This window comes from Solea senegalensis, linkage group LG2 (assembly GCF_019176455.1).
Source record: "Solea senegalensis isolate Sse05_10M linkage group LG2, IFAPA_SoseM_1, whole genome shotgun sequence".
Lineage (NCBI taxonomy): Eukaryota > Metazoa > Chordata > Actinopteri > Pleuronectiformes > Soleidae > Solea > Solea senegalensis.
In genome coordinates this window covers 28,626,019-28,641,492 of record NC_058022.1, presented here as the reverse complement: position 1 = coordinate 28,641,492, position 15,474 = coordinate 28,626,019, and the positions used below count along the sequence as shown (strand labels likewise).

General features: G+C 41.9%; 1 long non-coding RNA gene across 1 annotated transcript in view; it reads left to right on the top strand.

Annotated features, from left to right (window-relative positions):
- Positions 1 to 13,274, top strand: part of LOC122761054 — an 83,625-nt gene extending 70,351 nt beyond the window's left edge. Inside the window, exons 3-4 of the long non-coding RNA XR_006358523.1 lie at positions 2,783 to 2,859; positions 13,214 to 13,274. This is a non-coding gene — a long non-coding RNA (uncharacterized LOC122761054). The remainder of the gene's footprint in view (positions 1 to 2,782; positions 2,860 to 13,213) is intronic.
- Positions 13,275 to 15,474: the final 2,200 nt, after the last annotated feature.

Here is a 15,474-nt window from a genome sequence, read left to right as displayed (position 1 = left end):
TCGACTGGAACTGTGTTCAAGTCAGGTCTGATTTACTTATTAGGACGTAAACGGGGACGTGTTAAAGACAAAGCATCACGGGGAACAGCAGGTTTAAAAAGTAGGGAAACGGGGCCACAGCTGAAGTGCGCACAGCATGTGTTCATTTATGTGAGAGTAGTTAAAACACCGAGCTATAGTCGGCTTTAATATAACGTCATTTATATTGTTTTGACCCTCATTCCCATCAAAAAACAGATGATCATACACTATATAGACAAACTTAACTGTCTTTTTACCCACTTACCCATCAAAGGTTTAAGATCTTAGTTTAATTTTAAGTGAACTTTTTACTGTGTTGTAATTATTTGGCTTTTGTAACTTCCTATTGGAGCTGGAGCACAGTGTTTTGTGTATTTTAGCTAACTTATATTATTTCAATTTTTGTAAAAGGCTGAAATAAATTCAGCTGTCGCTAGTATTGTGTCCACATTTTAGTCCATATCGTTGATTACCAACATTTCAGGTGGAATTGCTTTTGTTTTTTCCTTTAAAATAAAATTACATATAATCTTTATAAACTTTATTAATGTCTCTTCTTTTTTCATATTTCTGTCTGTGATATTTCTCCACATATCAGCCTTCAGTTTAGTTACTTTACACACATTAATGTTGTCTAACTACCCGACCCTGATAATACAGTGACTCGTTCCACATCGATCCACGCGGGGCCGCAGTGGTGGTAATCATCTGTTTGTGTGGGTCAGTGTCTGTAATGATTTCTCTCTTCTTGTGCCCTCTGACCTTCACGCGTCGTGCGTATGCGCGTTCGCACGCGTGTCGTGGTGTGTTATTGTCGAGCGGTAACCAATGAACCATCTTTTCACATGTCAGGGAAGCAGAAATGAGCGGCGTTATCACCTCTGATGGCTTCCTCTGACTGCGTGTTCGCGTCTTTGCGATGCAGGGTGTCATGGAAGCATTGCTGCCTCTGCATGTGTGAGCACACGTTTTTTCTTCTCTTTTTTTTCTACTTTTATTTATCTGGTGAAGACTTCCTGAATGTGACAGTGTTGTTTTCCGTTGGCCACAGAGATAGGCCTAAAATAATCCAGGAAAAACGTACAAGTCATGTGCCAGGGTTGATAATTTCTTTGACACGTTGGGCTTTTCTCAAACCATTTATTCCTTTTCCATTCTTTATAGTCAATATTGTATGTCGGAGTTAAGTGACTGCACTGCATTGTGTGATTTTGGTCATTCTAATCATGTTATATTTAGTTTTTTGTGTATTGTTAGTGTTTTTAACTGGGCACTACTGAACCAGCTGCAACACTCTGTGTAGTTTTTTATTTTTTTTTGTTAACAGGGGGCTTTAATTGTCAAATAAGGCCCTGTGTTCATTAAGATATCAGGTACTATTCCTGAAGCCCGCAGCCTATAAAACATGTCAGCTTAAGAGATAAGACACCTACTGTCCATGGAAAATTGCCATCATTTGTTTTAATGTGGTGCCGTTTGATGTCTCTTCACTTGTCAGGGAGTATCTCGTTTGGGAGGAAATCTTCACATGTTCACGTCAAACGCTCGAGGCAACAGATTTCTCCTCCCTTTTTTGTCAAAAGTAGCTTGCTTTAAAAATTAGGGCTGATTCTGTGACGGCTACAGTACACACGTAAGAACTAGGTCACTTAGTATTAAGTATACTTACTTAGAGAGAGGTTACTCATGTTCACCTAGTGCGCTGTGTGACTGCGTCTCAGTTCTCCTCTCCAAATTTAAGAAAATCAACCCTACCCGGCTTGCAATGACATATTATAGTTATTTTAAATGTTTTGTTTTTATATAAGTCTACTCCAGTGTTGTGTAATGTGTCTGAGAATAAGTGAAATGATATTAAAGCAGATTAAGTCTTTATCATGGCATTAACATGTTTTTGGGGATCTGATCAAACCTGGTATTAGAATGCAGTTATTTGTGATGAGATCTCACTTCCACCTGTCGAGGTTTGCCCAGTGTCACTGTGTTATATGTGTGTGACTGTGGGAAAGAGAAAGAACGGGCCGCCCTAATAAATGTGCCGCACGTGTATCGACTGTAAAATAAGATGTTACCTCGGGAAAATCAATATGTCGGAGTCAGAGTTAATATCGTGGCAGTTCGTAAATCAACAAATGGGAAACAATTAAAAGTATATAAAATATTTTCTTCACTCGGCCGAGCAGGAGATCACTCGGTGAGGTCACAGTGCTGTTCATGTGGTTAGATCTGGGATGTTTTCTGGGTCAACTTGTGATCAGTGTTGTGAAGTCGTCCAAGCTGGAAGTTAAACTTCAAACAATGTACATTTAATGAAAGGAAACCCAAAAGAAAAATCACTATTTGTGTCTCCGACATCAAAAGAGCACAAAGGGTAGCGCAGTTTGCTGCATTATTAAAACAGAAATCTTTAAACATTGAAACATTCTACATAAGGTATCCCAAGAACTCCAACAGTTTCTGCGTTGTCTACCAACAGCCGTTTCTTGCTTGTGGGAAAGTTTGACATCCGTGACTGTAGTGTTGTCGGGTCTGTGCTCCTCTTCTCCTGTGGTTCTGGACTGAAACTGTGTAATTCTCCACAGATGAACTCAGCCAAGCAGCTTAAGTAGTGAAAAGGATTTTAAATAAAACTCCCGAGCCAAGTGTGCTGTGTTCAGTTACTAATGTTTCGTTAACGGCCGTGGCTCGGAGTGGGTGAAATAATATTTGACGTGGCATGCCAAGTGTGAGAAGCTCACTGTGTGTGTTTTGTTCTTCTCAGGGTGCGAAGGCATTAAACCAACTGCAGGCAGGATTGACTAAGATCATGTCGACTGATGTGCCAGAACAGATGCACAGGTACACACACACACACACACACACACACACACACACAGAAACTGCAGTGTCCAGTGTTTCACTCACTGTTACTGCTTCATTCCTGTTTTTACAGTTTCCTTTTCTCAATTCTACATGGAGATCAAAACCACTTTCAGAGACAAAACTCTGGATTACAACTTGGTTTTAGTCCATGTTACAGTACATCTCTTCATTCGTTGCCTTTTTGTGTGTTGTTGTCTTTTGGGTTTAAACAACGGGGCCGAAAGTCAAAGTTTTAAGGTTTTGGAACCAAGGAAGGAACATAGTTTTAAGGCTGTAAAACTTTAACACCACGGCACTTGAAATGCTAGACTTTGGAGCACTTTAAGCTCATGGCACATTCTCTGTAACTAAACCTTGACTTTATATCTTGAAGTGAGAACGAGGTAGAATATCATCACGTACAATGACTGCCCCTTAAAATTCCGATGAGGAAATTCAGAGGGCACCAAACCAAAAACCCACACACAATCTTCCAACACATACTATTTCTCAACAGGTGCAGAAGAAGATCAAGTTGCAACACTTTTCTTCCTCCCCCCTCCTTCTCTTCCCCTTCTCTCGCTCTCTCTCTCTCAAATTAATGCCAGTGAGAGCGGCTTTAGAGCCATTTCTGATATATGTGTGTGTGTGGGTTTGTGAGCAGAAAAGAGTGGGGGGGTGATCACTAATAACCAGGCAAGGTACACTAATCTCCGATGGCAACATTTGGTTTACCTTAAGCTGGAGGGACAGCTGTATTAAAAGCAGGAATTATCCTAATCAGTTCAAACTCCATCCTCCTCCCTCCCCTCCTCCCCGCTTCACCTCTTTGCATATAAAACTTCCACATTAGGCTTAAGAGTACAACGGCTTAGCTGCTGTTCGCCCTACATCTGTCGACAACCAATCAGGAAGGTGGATGGAGGGATGAAAGGAGGGAGGAGAAAGAAAAGGGGAACGTGGTTCTTGAGCGAGAGAGGGAAATGTGTGGAGGAGAAAGACTGATGTAAGCGTTTAAATAAAAAAAAAAAAGCAAAGAAAGAGAACTGGAACTAAGTTGGCCAGGCAATAACAACCAAGAAGAGGAAAAATAATATAGTGATATAGTGGCGCAACATGAACGTTGACTTGTACCTGAGTATATTCATGTTGTGCTAGTTTTACAGTTAGTCCACACCAGCTACTTTACTGTTGAGCTGGCGAAAACATGCTGCACTGCTGCAGGTGAATCCACTCAACACTTCATAAAGTCATTAAAATGAGCTCAACCTTAATGGCTACAACATTAAATAGACCTCTGAGCTCCAGTTTGCCGTGCCTAACACTCTGGCACTTCCCTCCGTACACCCTTTCTGACACCGTTGCTTATTACCTGTGGTTTCCAACTTAATGAAGGCCATTGGTGCATAGTTGTTGTCGTTTATTTTCACGTTTGTACCAGTCTGGATTTCCTGGATAATGTCAGATTCATGAAGAGTCCTCGTCGTGTTCCATGCCCTCATTTATTTTGTTTCTGCATCCCGTAATTTAAAACACTTTATGGCGGTTCCTAGATAGACAGACTTTATAGAGTTAGTGCAGGTCACTGAGCTGCATCGTCTGTGTTGTTTACGTGTTAAGAACACTTGGGGTAAATACTGCGTGTATCTCTGCGTGGAGTTCGGTTCAGGTTTCCAGGTATGGATGATTTTCCAAATTGATTATATAACGTTTTTTACTCTGTTTTGTTTGAGGTACATGTTTTTCAGACCTGTCCTGGCTGCACTGCTAACAGCTTCTGTCTGACTTTTTTTTTCTTTCTCTCCCTCTCTCTCTCTCTCTCTGTCTCTCCGAGGCCCTCGGCACCATAAATCCGACTGATTACTCCGCACCCCTTTTGCTTGACTGCACCTTCACAATCAGCCGTGGCCGCCAACAATGAGGCCCTGATGAATCAAACATCCATGGCATTAGTTTCACCTTGCTGCCCCTTTCCCATGCGCCACCGCCTCTTTGTCAGACCCTGGTTTGATGAGAAGGACTACTGACACTGGCTGCACCTATTGATAGACAATTCTGTAAAGACAGACCCCAACAACCCCTACCAAACACCAAACGCTCCTCCTCTCCCACCCACCCCCCCGTTTTGCCCCCAAAAATAGGCAACAAAAATTGATTGGGGAATGGAAGTGAAACCCCTTCTGCCAGAGGCTTTGTGTTTCATTTTTGGCTGTATGAGGGCTTCATTGCAGTCTCAATATTTACCAAAGTGAGTGTAATTTTATGAACTACCCCTTCAACACACGGGCCAAAAAACTGCCACTGAAATACTAACATGCCTCCAGATCAGGTCTTCAGTAGATTTGATATTAGACTGCAGAATCAAGTCGTGGAAAGTGTGTTTTTATCAGGAGAAACAAATACATCTAGTAAATCTATTTAAAATTTAGTTTCAAGCTGACCTTCTATTGTTTGGTCGTTGCAGGTGTTCTCTCTCAACCGAGTGTAGTTTACTTTAGTGCCGTCGCCATTTAGCCATTACATTACAACACAGCACAGTAAGTTTACAATAACATAGCAAAGTACAATTATAAAATGAAGGAACGTGAATGAAATATCTTGCAAAGTTGAGAAACATATATAATAAGAATCCATCGACAGTTTTATTGCAAGACCATTTAAGTAAAAACAAAAACAAGAATATTTAAAGCACATATTGCATTTTACACCTAATCAATTCATCGTAAAAACAATCTTAATCTTTGGCTCATTCAATTTTGTCATATAAATAAATAAAACTAAATAACGTTAGTGTTTTCCTGAGTGTAATGTAATGTGTACGAAGAGAGCATGGTAACTTAGTTGTCAATAATCTCCACTTCTAAATAGATGAAGGCATGAATGGCTAGTATGTAATGCTCTCACCTGAGTTTCCTTCTCTGGGAAAATAAGTACTTCTCTCATTTTAACTCTGTTTGCAAAATAGCATTTCTTTATTTTCCTCTGCAGTCGTCACAGAGGTGAGTTTCTGGGTGTTTAAAGTGTTCTTCCTTCTGTGTCCAGGGTTTGCATATACAGTGTGCAGCAGGCAGACTCAGCCATGCTGTGCTATTGTATCGCTCGCAGAAGATCAAACCCTAAATGTACTGTGAAACAGTTTGGGGCCACTAACAACTAGCACGGAGCTTAGAGTGTGTGGGGAAGGAGAGAGAGAGAGAAAGAAAGAGAGAGTTGTTATACTGCTCAGGGCTACTTATAATGAGAGAGAGAGAGAAAACCCAAAACACTGCACACACTGAGCAGTGATAACAAAATTAACACATCTTCTTAGAAAGCGATGTAAAAACTAAGCCAAAACTAAAACCAGGGTGATTTTTTAAGGTCACGTGATGTCTTTCTGAAAGGAAGATGACATGAGAATATCATTGATCTCATGTTAAGTAAAGTATTTTTAATCTGTTAAATATGTGTATATATATATATATATATATATATATATATATATATATATATATATATATATATATATATATCTTTTTTGACATTATTGTATGTTACTTGTTGCAAGTTCTACACGAGCACCGTGATACCGAATCTGGAAATCGCCCTGAAATACCAAACATTTGGAAAGCTGCACATCATCACTGCTTCTGGCCTTTGCCAGGAAATGGTCTCAGTGTTAGTTCCACTAGAGACAAATGAGCCACCTTTTTGTGTGTGTATGTGTGTGTGTGTGTGTCCAAGATAAAAATGTGTCTAGGACGAGGCCAGACTGATGTCTTCATGGACATCGTTCTACTTATCTCGCTGGCACAAAATATTGTGACTCTGTTCAGACAGAGGTCCATTGATCCGGTGCAGATGGTTGTCATGTCAGCTGGTATACAGTATTTCCTGCAGGTGTTCAGATTTGCTAATGCATATTAGGACCTCAGCTGTTCGCGAGTGAGTCGCACCATTCATCAGTTGAAGCGCTGTTATTTATTTGCCAACATTCTCAACTCATTGACCAATTGATTCTTTCATTATTGGTCAGATCTTTCCCGTTATTTGGAGAAAAAAAAACCCAAATAGGTGTAGCACATTAAGTCTCTTCATTTCCAACTGCTGATTTCTTTTTCCTGCTTCTGATTATGGACACAAACCCCTGCTGTGTCCTGTCAATCTTCTGACTTCCTAGTCATCAGTTGAGTTGAAATATTTTAGAAGCAGTGGTCCAGACTAAACATATAGCACATGTGGTATGTAATCATTCAGGTGACTGCTTTTTTAAAAGTGAAATGCACGTGTTCCACAGAACAGGAACGATGTGACGAGTCCATTTGGAAGAACAAATATAAATCGCTAACATACAGTAGTGGCTTTTGTCGCATGGCGCTTTATAGCAGCCTGAGGATTGTGCGAGCTTACACTCAGGCTTACATGCAATAGAATCATCTTTGTCGCACGTACACAGACGTTTGGAGTACTTCCATGAAATATAAAAAAAAACAAAAAAAAAATCCCTTTGTTTGGGATGATGGCTTCCTTTTAGTCTCAACATGTGTCCAGCCCAGTGAGGTTTAAATCTGCCCACCTGTCCACACACTAATCCTCCAGCCTTATTACAAAACTGTGCAATTAATTAAAGGCTCAATCGCTGGGATTAGTAACCTACATTCAACCTGATACTCATATTAGTAACTGGAGTTCCCACCAAAAGTATGTTTTTCGAGGATTTAGAGAATGTCAGCTCCAAATATCGTAAAACTTACAGGATGTGTCAACTTTTGAGTTGTCGTGCGGGCGCCGATACAAAAACACAACAACAACAACCAGATGCCGTTATGTTATGGTGCGACAGCCGTGTTCTCCGCGTTTACAGTGGCATCACAGAGATTAGGATTATCTCCGCTGTATGTTTACAGCATAATGAAACAGGTCTGGTATAATGACCATCAAATCTGGATTAGGTCATTCACAGTGGAGAAGGGAATTTATTGTGATGATTACTGGGAGCAGGCTGAGCCACGCAACAATCCCTGTCCGGGCTGACGTACCGTTTCCCCCCTCACACATACTCACACACACACACACACCTGAGCATGTGTACATTATTTATATTTCCACAACTCCTCAATGAAGAATTTAGACCCACTTTGATTCTATTCAATTCAGCTACGTTGTGCCTGAATTTGCTATTATTTATGCTCATTCACATGGAGAAACCCATGCAAAAATGTGTGTATGTGTGTGTGTGTGTGGTGCCGTTACAAAAGCAGGTTATGGCGGCACAGAAGTGACACGGTGCAACAGATGATGGGCATTATCCCATCAACCTGCTGTTTCTGTATACACTCTGTCCCCTCTATGTTCTCTCTGAAAGGACAGCAGGAGTGTTTGTGTGTGTGTGTGTGTGTGTGTAAGATGGATGTGGGTGGGAGGAGGGGTTCCTCTCACACACCCCCAAACACACACACTTTCATGCACACACACACTGTGCACCTGTCACACACAGCCTGTCAGAACAGGAGAAAATAAACTTGAGCCAGGACGAAGAGCTGAGGGAAGGGGAGTCTGTTTGAGCAAAAGATGAGATACTTTAAGGCGTCCATAGATTCAGTTTCACTGTTTGTACCACGATTGTTGCAGTACCGACGTGTAAACAGTGAGTTTTTAAGGCTTCATTACCCATGAAAACTCTTCAAGCCTAAACCAGTGAGCTGTTGAGGTAATGCGACGAGTGTCAAGTACGTTCATTCAACTTGTATTCAACACCGTGGCCCAATTTTTGCCCATAATGTGTCATAAAAAGTCATATTTTGAGGCTTAGCCCAGGATTTGTACCATTCTTTCTCTTGACAACTAAAGTTTGTCTTTGCTTTGCGATTTAGAATGGAAGGCAACTAAAATTAATCGTAATTCTACATTACAAGACCTGGTTGCAGGAAGATAATTAGTTGATTAGTTCACTTTTTGTTATAATTGTGGCCCAATAATTGATAGTTTCCAATAGAATGAGTGATCACTCTCTGGATTCTACACACAAAACTCTCACTGATTTGATGCTGTTTTGGGGGCACGTAAGCAAGTGAAATATGAAGCATGCTTCGTCCAAATCGGGACATGACGGATGAGGTGAGGACCATGTGGGTGCGGGTACACCCCCGGCGCGCTAACCGCTTTCGCAGCGGGAGAGGCGACACGATGCTAAACCTGACCTGACAGATAAATATATAAGAACAGAATATCAGCAAACACGAGAGGATCATACACACAGATGCAAACCTCGTGTGTAATATACCTCACCAGAAGGTTAACTGCACTGCCTATAAAGTGCCGCCGCCGCCTCACCACCACCTCCACCGGACAATAGGCTCAGCAGTGGCCTGGTGATTGCCTCTTTTCAAATGGAAATGGCAGCCGCTCTCCTCTGCCAGGTTCCCCTAAGCAGTGTACAAATTACAGTTTACAAGGCATGGAGGAATAAAAAAAAAAGAAGGGACATAGACAGAAAAAGACAAGGTAGAAGGGAGGGTGAGTGAAAGAGGAATATCTTTTCTCACTGTTCTGTTTTTCTCCCCTTTTTAATTCTGCAAAGTGACATGTAAATTAGCCTTTAAGTGCTCCACTCGGGTGCTGTGATCGTGCCCTAATTGTCACAGTCAATTGTGGACAACAGTCTCTTCAGTGCGGGCAGCTTTTAACAACAAGTACGCCAGGATCAAAAGACAAATCATCATCTCTTCCTAGCGCGCGCTCACACACTCGCACATGCGCCTTTGTCTGTGTTTTTTACGTGGCCCGCAAAGAAAGACGGTCAAAAGCGAGAGGTGTAAGTGATAGCTCTGCTTTGGTAAAGGCAGAAAGATGGCAGGAAGCGGCGAACACGACAGCAATTTGCTCCCCGCACCGGCTTAGATCAACATTCCCCCCCGAAATCCTTTGAGTGTCAAGATAACAAATGCCACGGATGACAATACAGGAGAGGATGGTATGTCTAAAATGAGCAGTGGAGGTATACGGCGCAGTCAGCAGACCGTGAACTCACTTTCTCCAAGTCCTGCAGGGCCATAAACTTTATCGGCGGATGAAAAAGACATGTTCGTCTGAGCCAGTGCTGAAAAATAATGCCAACCTTTGAAAGAGCAGACAACAAACTGAAAACTCCAGAGTCTTATCTAAGAGGCCACGGGTTCAAAGCTGACTTCACTGCAAACTTCTGCTGCTGCTGCTGCTGCTGCTGCTGCTGCAGTCGGTGGAACAGCATTAGTTTGTTGGCATCTAATTTGTGGTGTGTGTGGGATCTCTTGGGCAGACACACATGATTTAGTCCTGTTTAGAAGCAACACATTGATGGTAAGTTGTCTGGGAAGTTCGTTAGATTTACTTTTTGGAACAGGAAGACATATTTTGCAGAGAAACTTATATTTTACTTCCAAGTTGATCTTTAAACTTCTTTTGGTTGAATCCCTTCCAAATCATTCCCAAAGTGTGGATCATCATTGAATAACCTTTTATTTTGAAATCTAAATGTTTCCCTCCCTAAAGATGTGTTCAATAATATGCATTAAAGAAGTGGGTAATATGGCTAATTTGTAGGTTTACTTCAAATACTGTCAAAGAGTCTGTTTACATTTCCAGAAACTGTGGTGGCCCGCCATTTTGTAAATGTAGTCTTATAAAAATGTCCTCGTTCCTCTAAAGCCGCCTCGTCTTCTCTCTTGTATCATCCTACATTACATAACGCGTCTCCGAGCTTGCTGAATTGTGATTCTCCGCGGCTCGTAGACACTCGCGGCGATATGAAATATATATGTTAATATTGGCGTCTGTATTGTCGTTGCCTAGCAGCAGAGTTTTCATGTCTTAACCGTTGAAACGCCAAACACTGTTGTGACCGTGAGCCCACAGTTTCCAGATGATCCTCGCTCATTAATTCTATATAGATTTTCTTCATTTATTTGTGTCCGGCGTGCATGTCGAAACGTCGCGGCGTCACATGTTTTGTTTTATGCACAAAAGTTTATTGGCTCTCTCTGTCTCGCAGCAGCCGAGATCTACAAGATCTGAACGATTGGAAAATCTCTGCGAGGCAGACAAGGTTTGTGCAGATGTAAGTTAGATCTTTTAATTCCATCTTTGTGTCCTGAGAGGATTTAAACTCATATATGAGGCAGATATTAAGAGCATGTCGATATGCAAATGTCTGTCAAGATTAGAGCTACAACAATTATTCAAATGTTTGATAAATTATTCAGCGGAGATGCTGTCAATTATTAATTTCAGCGAGCAATGAGTAGTCTTTTTTTTTTTCCTCCTCCTTCTTCTTCACGGAGTAAAACAAAGTTTTCTTGTGCGATCTATCAGAATCCCAATCAAAACCATTTCGTGGCGGTGTATGTGAGTGTGCAGGACTTGTTCTGGTGGCATTGATACAGGAACTGCGGCGGGACGAGTCACCTGTCACATTATTTGTCCGATTCCACGGTGCTCAGATCATGATCTTTTTTCTTTGTGGTTAAAGCTGCATGCCACAGTAGTGACTTTCACCTCTCACTTACACACTGACATGCGTTTAAACCACACATTATGAGACAAGCATGTCCATATATGCTGCAAACTACAGCCTCTGCAACGATAATCATATCCTATCAGTGCATCAACACCTCATTATTATATCCTATGGATTCATTTGGTAATATTTCAACTCTTGAATTTATTTCATGTTCAGAAAACTCAAAACTTTCCAAAAAAATAAAGGCTTCAGTTTCATATCGGCAATCAATATGAGTCATAGAGCATCCTCCTTTAACTCCTTTTGATATTTCACATTTCAAGTGCAAAGTATGAAAAGTAACGGCTTGATCATTGATTTCATTGCACGACTTTGGAAATAGTGGTGTAACTCAAGGCCCACTGGAAAAAAGAAAGTTAAGAATAAAAATAAATAAATATAATAGAAAGTGGTATCACTTATGTCTCTGTGCCTTCCAACCTGTAGTTGGAAGGCACAGAACATCTTGAGTAGAAAGGGGAAAAGGCATACATTTGTAAGTCTCAGCTGAATAAGTGGTCATTTGCAGAAGCCTGCTCAGTTTTCAGCTAACAAGAGCAACATAAAAAAATCAATACTTTTTTGGTGTAAGCATTTGTTTCTGCCGCAATCGGCCATGTAGAGATCTTGTCCTCTTCACAGGCTTTCTTGTCCGACTGCGAGAGATCAGAAGTGCTAAGAGAAGAAGAGGTTTTCTCCCCGCTCGCTCTCGCTCGTGGCAAATGTAAACTAAGTTCTTTTTTGCATGTTTGAGGAGTTCTCGCAGATCACACGCTCCGGTCTTCGCCTCTCGGTCTTTAATTGTCCGTCAATCTCTTGGAGCTGTTGTGGTGTCGGGGCTCTTGCGGTGGCTACAACAGAGCCAAAACCCCGTGGAGAGATGTTGGGTTTGATGTCGCAGAGCTGGAGGAGCCGCAAACAAGCGCAGCGAGGAGACGCGATGCAGGATGCTATGGCTTCTCGGTCCTACAGTACAATCGAAACCTATGAACGCTACGACGATTGTTATTTTAATTAAAAAGCAGGCAGAAGTTGCTCGCGGGGCTTGTAGGCACAAACTGCATGCGGGCTTCTCGCTCTGGAGGCCCGAGCTGCAGTCGCTTGACAGCTGTTTTGAATTGTAGATGTGTGTTTTCAAAAATGTCCCTCTTTCCTTTTGTGGGACCCTCTCTCTGGTCACAACAGCTTTGTTTGATTTTCTACATGGCATGAAGTGGTAATAATTGTATTTACACCCAGTCCCTCAGCTGAAGGCGGATTGTTAAAACTTTAATAGCGCCGCCATCTTCCTTTATTTATATATATTCAAGTTCAACTTCCAAGTATGAAGCGATCGGGCTTTAACGAGAAATTAGATATCTGATTTTGACTGGTAGGACGTGACTTAAGTTATTGCTTTGGGCAGATTTGAATCATCGTGGCGATGATGTGTTTCACCCAGAAATAGCGATTCATTCCCGTCTTACTTCATGCCTGATTGATGTCATATGCCACACTTGATGATGCAATCGATGACAAAGGCAACACCTCGCAACACACAGGCACAAATACAGGATTTATGTATGTTGTTGAGAGAGACTGTGTGTCCATCTCTCCATGTTTCTGCCTTCTTTAACTCGCCAACATTCAGTGTTTACTCTGAGGACATGACGTGGCATGTTGCTGTGGTTCAACAAAAACATTTTGGCTCTTTTAAATTATAACTTTATTGTGATTTTTATACAGTTTTTGGACAGAATCTGAAGGCGTCGGCGTCGGTATCACTTGCACACGCAGCCTCAATCAGTCTATATCTGCTGTCTGTCCCCTAACCACCTCTGTCTCTGTCTTTAACAGTGAAACTCGGACATGTCAACAAAGTGAGACACAAGCAGAAGTCCAGGCCTCCCGAACGACGACACACTTCATCAGAGCAGGGAGACACAAGTACGTTTTCCTTTTTTTCTCCCCCCCCCTTTACTTGTGCAGAAACCACATGTCAGGCTTCCACTGACTCAGCGTCATGTGCATGACACAGTGACACATCATAGTGACACTAACTGTTGCCATGACATCAAAGTGAACCCGGACACAGGTGGGTAGACACACACACACACACACACACACAGAGACACAGATGATCCTTGAAGTAGAGACACAAATAAATGTACACATGTGCTGTCAGTGGGGAGGAAAAGTTCTGTATGTACACAATGATTCATGAATTTATTGAATAACTATATCATACACTGTATTCAATGGCACGTGTAATTCAGCAGAATTATCCCCCTGAATATCCCTCATATCGTATCAGGTTGAGCTTCTCTGTGTTTTTATTCTTATTAGTATTTTCTTCATCAGAACTGGGCATAGAATCATCACTGGATGCACCACACCGTCATGTGACTCTCTCAGATCTAAATTAGGCCAATAATCAGGGACGCCTGGCGGCGGAGCTGTTGAATGCACAACATGTACAAGCAACTGTGTTTCAGACCTGAGGCGTGTTCTGCTGTGGCATCCCCTTCTCTCTCTCTCTCCCCCTCTCACTCTGGTCTGATTTTATTTTATAAAACTAACGTCTTTGTATGCAAGCATTAACTGTGGCTAAATTAGAGTGGCGTGTCTCGTGTCAGATGGTCAGTGACGTCGAGTGTCACTGTGTCTGACGTCGCTCTGCAGTTAAACCTGCTGCTAATCCACGTTTCAGTTTGTCCGTTCTGCCGCGTTTGTTGTTGTCTACGGTCAGTTTGCAGGATGACTCCCTCTGAGTCGAGGTGGAACCTGCAGACAACAACACAACACACTGAGTTCTGATGTTTGCCATGTTGTCAGAGGTTGAATATAATTGGCTCAAGCGTAAATGTTTTTTTTTAAATGAATTCTGAGATCACAACACCGCCGATCTTTGTTATAAACTTTCAAGGCTGGAGAGACAGTGGTAGCATAATAGCAGCTGACAGAGTTCATACAATATACAGTGGTAGAGAGTGTAACCCTACTCTATTGAACACACAAACACAAATGGTAATTAGACTGACAGATTCTCAAAATACTGTGAAACATTCCTCCAACCCCAGTGCACCACTGTGTTTATGTGTTTGCTCTGTCAAAAAGCTTATGGGCCTCCACACACATACACACACACACACACACACTCTCTCACACACACAGACACACACACCTCCCTCTGAGGCAGAGAGAGGGAGAGAAAATTAGGATTATAATCTTGGTAATCAGCAGTCATGCCTGAGGCAGACAGCTGCAGAACTGCACAACTCCAATTTAGGTGTTGGACATTAAAAACCATTAAACCCAAGTGGATTTCTACTTATTGATTTTTCTGGGGCAACATCTCAACTTCAGACAAACAAAAAATCAACAAACAAACGCCAGTAAACAGGTAATGTGCTGCAAAAATGTTTTATTTGTCAAAAAAAATTAAATAAATACAAAGGAGGGATCAACAATGAGCAGGTATATTATACAGTTTAACAATAATCACATTTCAGTAGAATTGCAAGCTGCCTTTGTATTATCTAAGTAACAAATATCCAAACTATGTCATTAATCTCGACATGTTTGCGTTTTAAATTTGACTTTTAGCAAACACAGACATCGACCAGGGATTGTGCATGCATGCATGCATGGGGTGTTTCTGTTTTGGTGACCCCCCCTCATTTAAATCAATATATTCATTAAGCACAAGGTCCCACTATAGGTCACATAGCGACTGTAATCCGTTTTCACGGTGAATATGCGGCCCCACGTAGCAGCAGAGTCCGAGTGCGTAAACGAAAGGCAAGAGGTGCCACTCACTCCAGGCGCGCGTGGATGAATGGGACACCGAGCTGTGGGTCTCTCTCTCTCTCTCTCTCTCTCTCTCTCTCTCTCTCTCTCTCTATCTCCCTCCCTTTCTCTCTCTCTCTCTGCTTGTGTGTGTGTGTGTGTGTGTGTGTGTAACAGTGAGCGAAGTAGGGAACTGGACTGCTTCGTTTACATGCAGGCACCGTGGCAGTAAATTACGCATGACAATAACTCACCCAGGACCGGATCCACTTACGACCCGAGAATAAAAAACAAAAACAAAAAACCGGGAGCCAGCTTCACCTCAATCA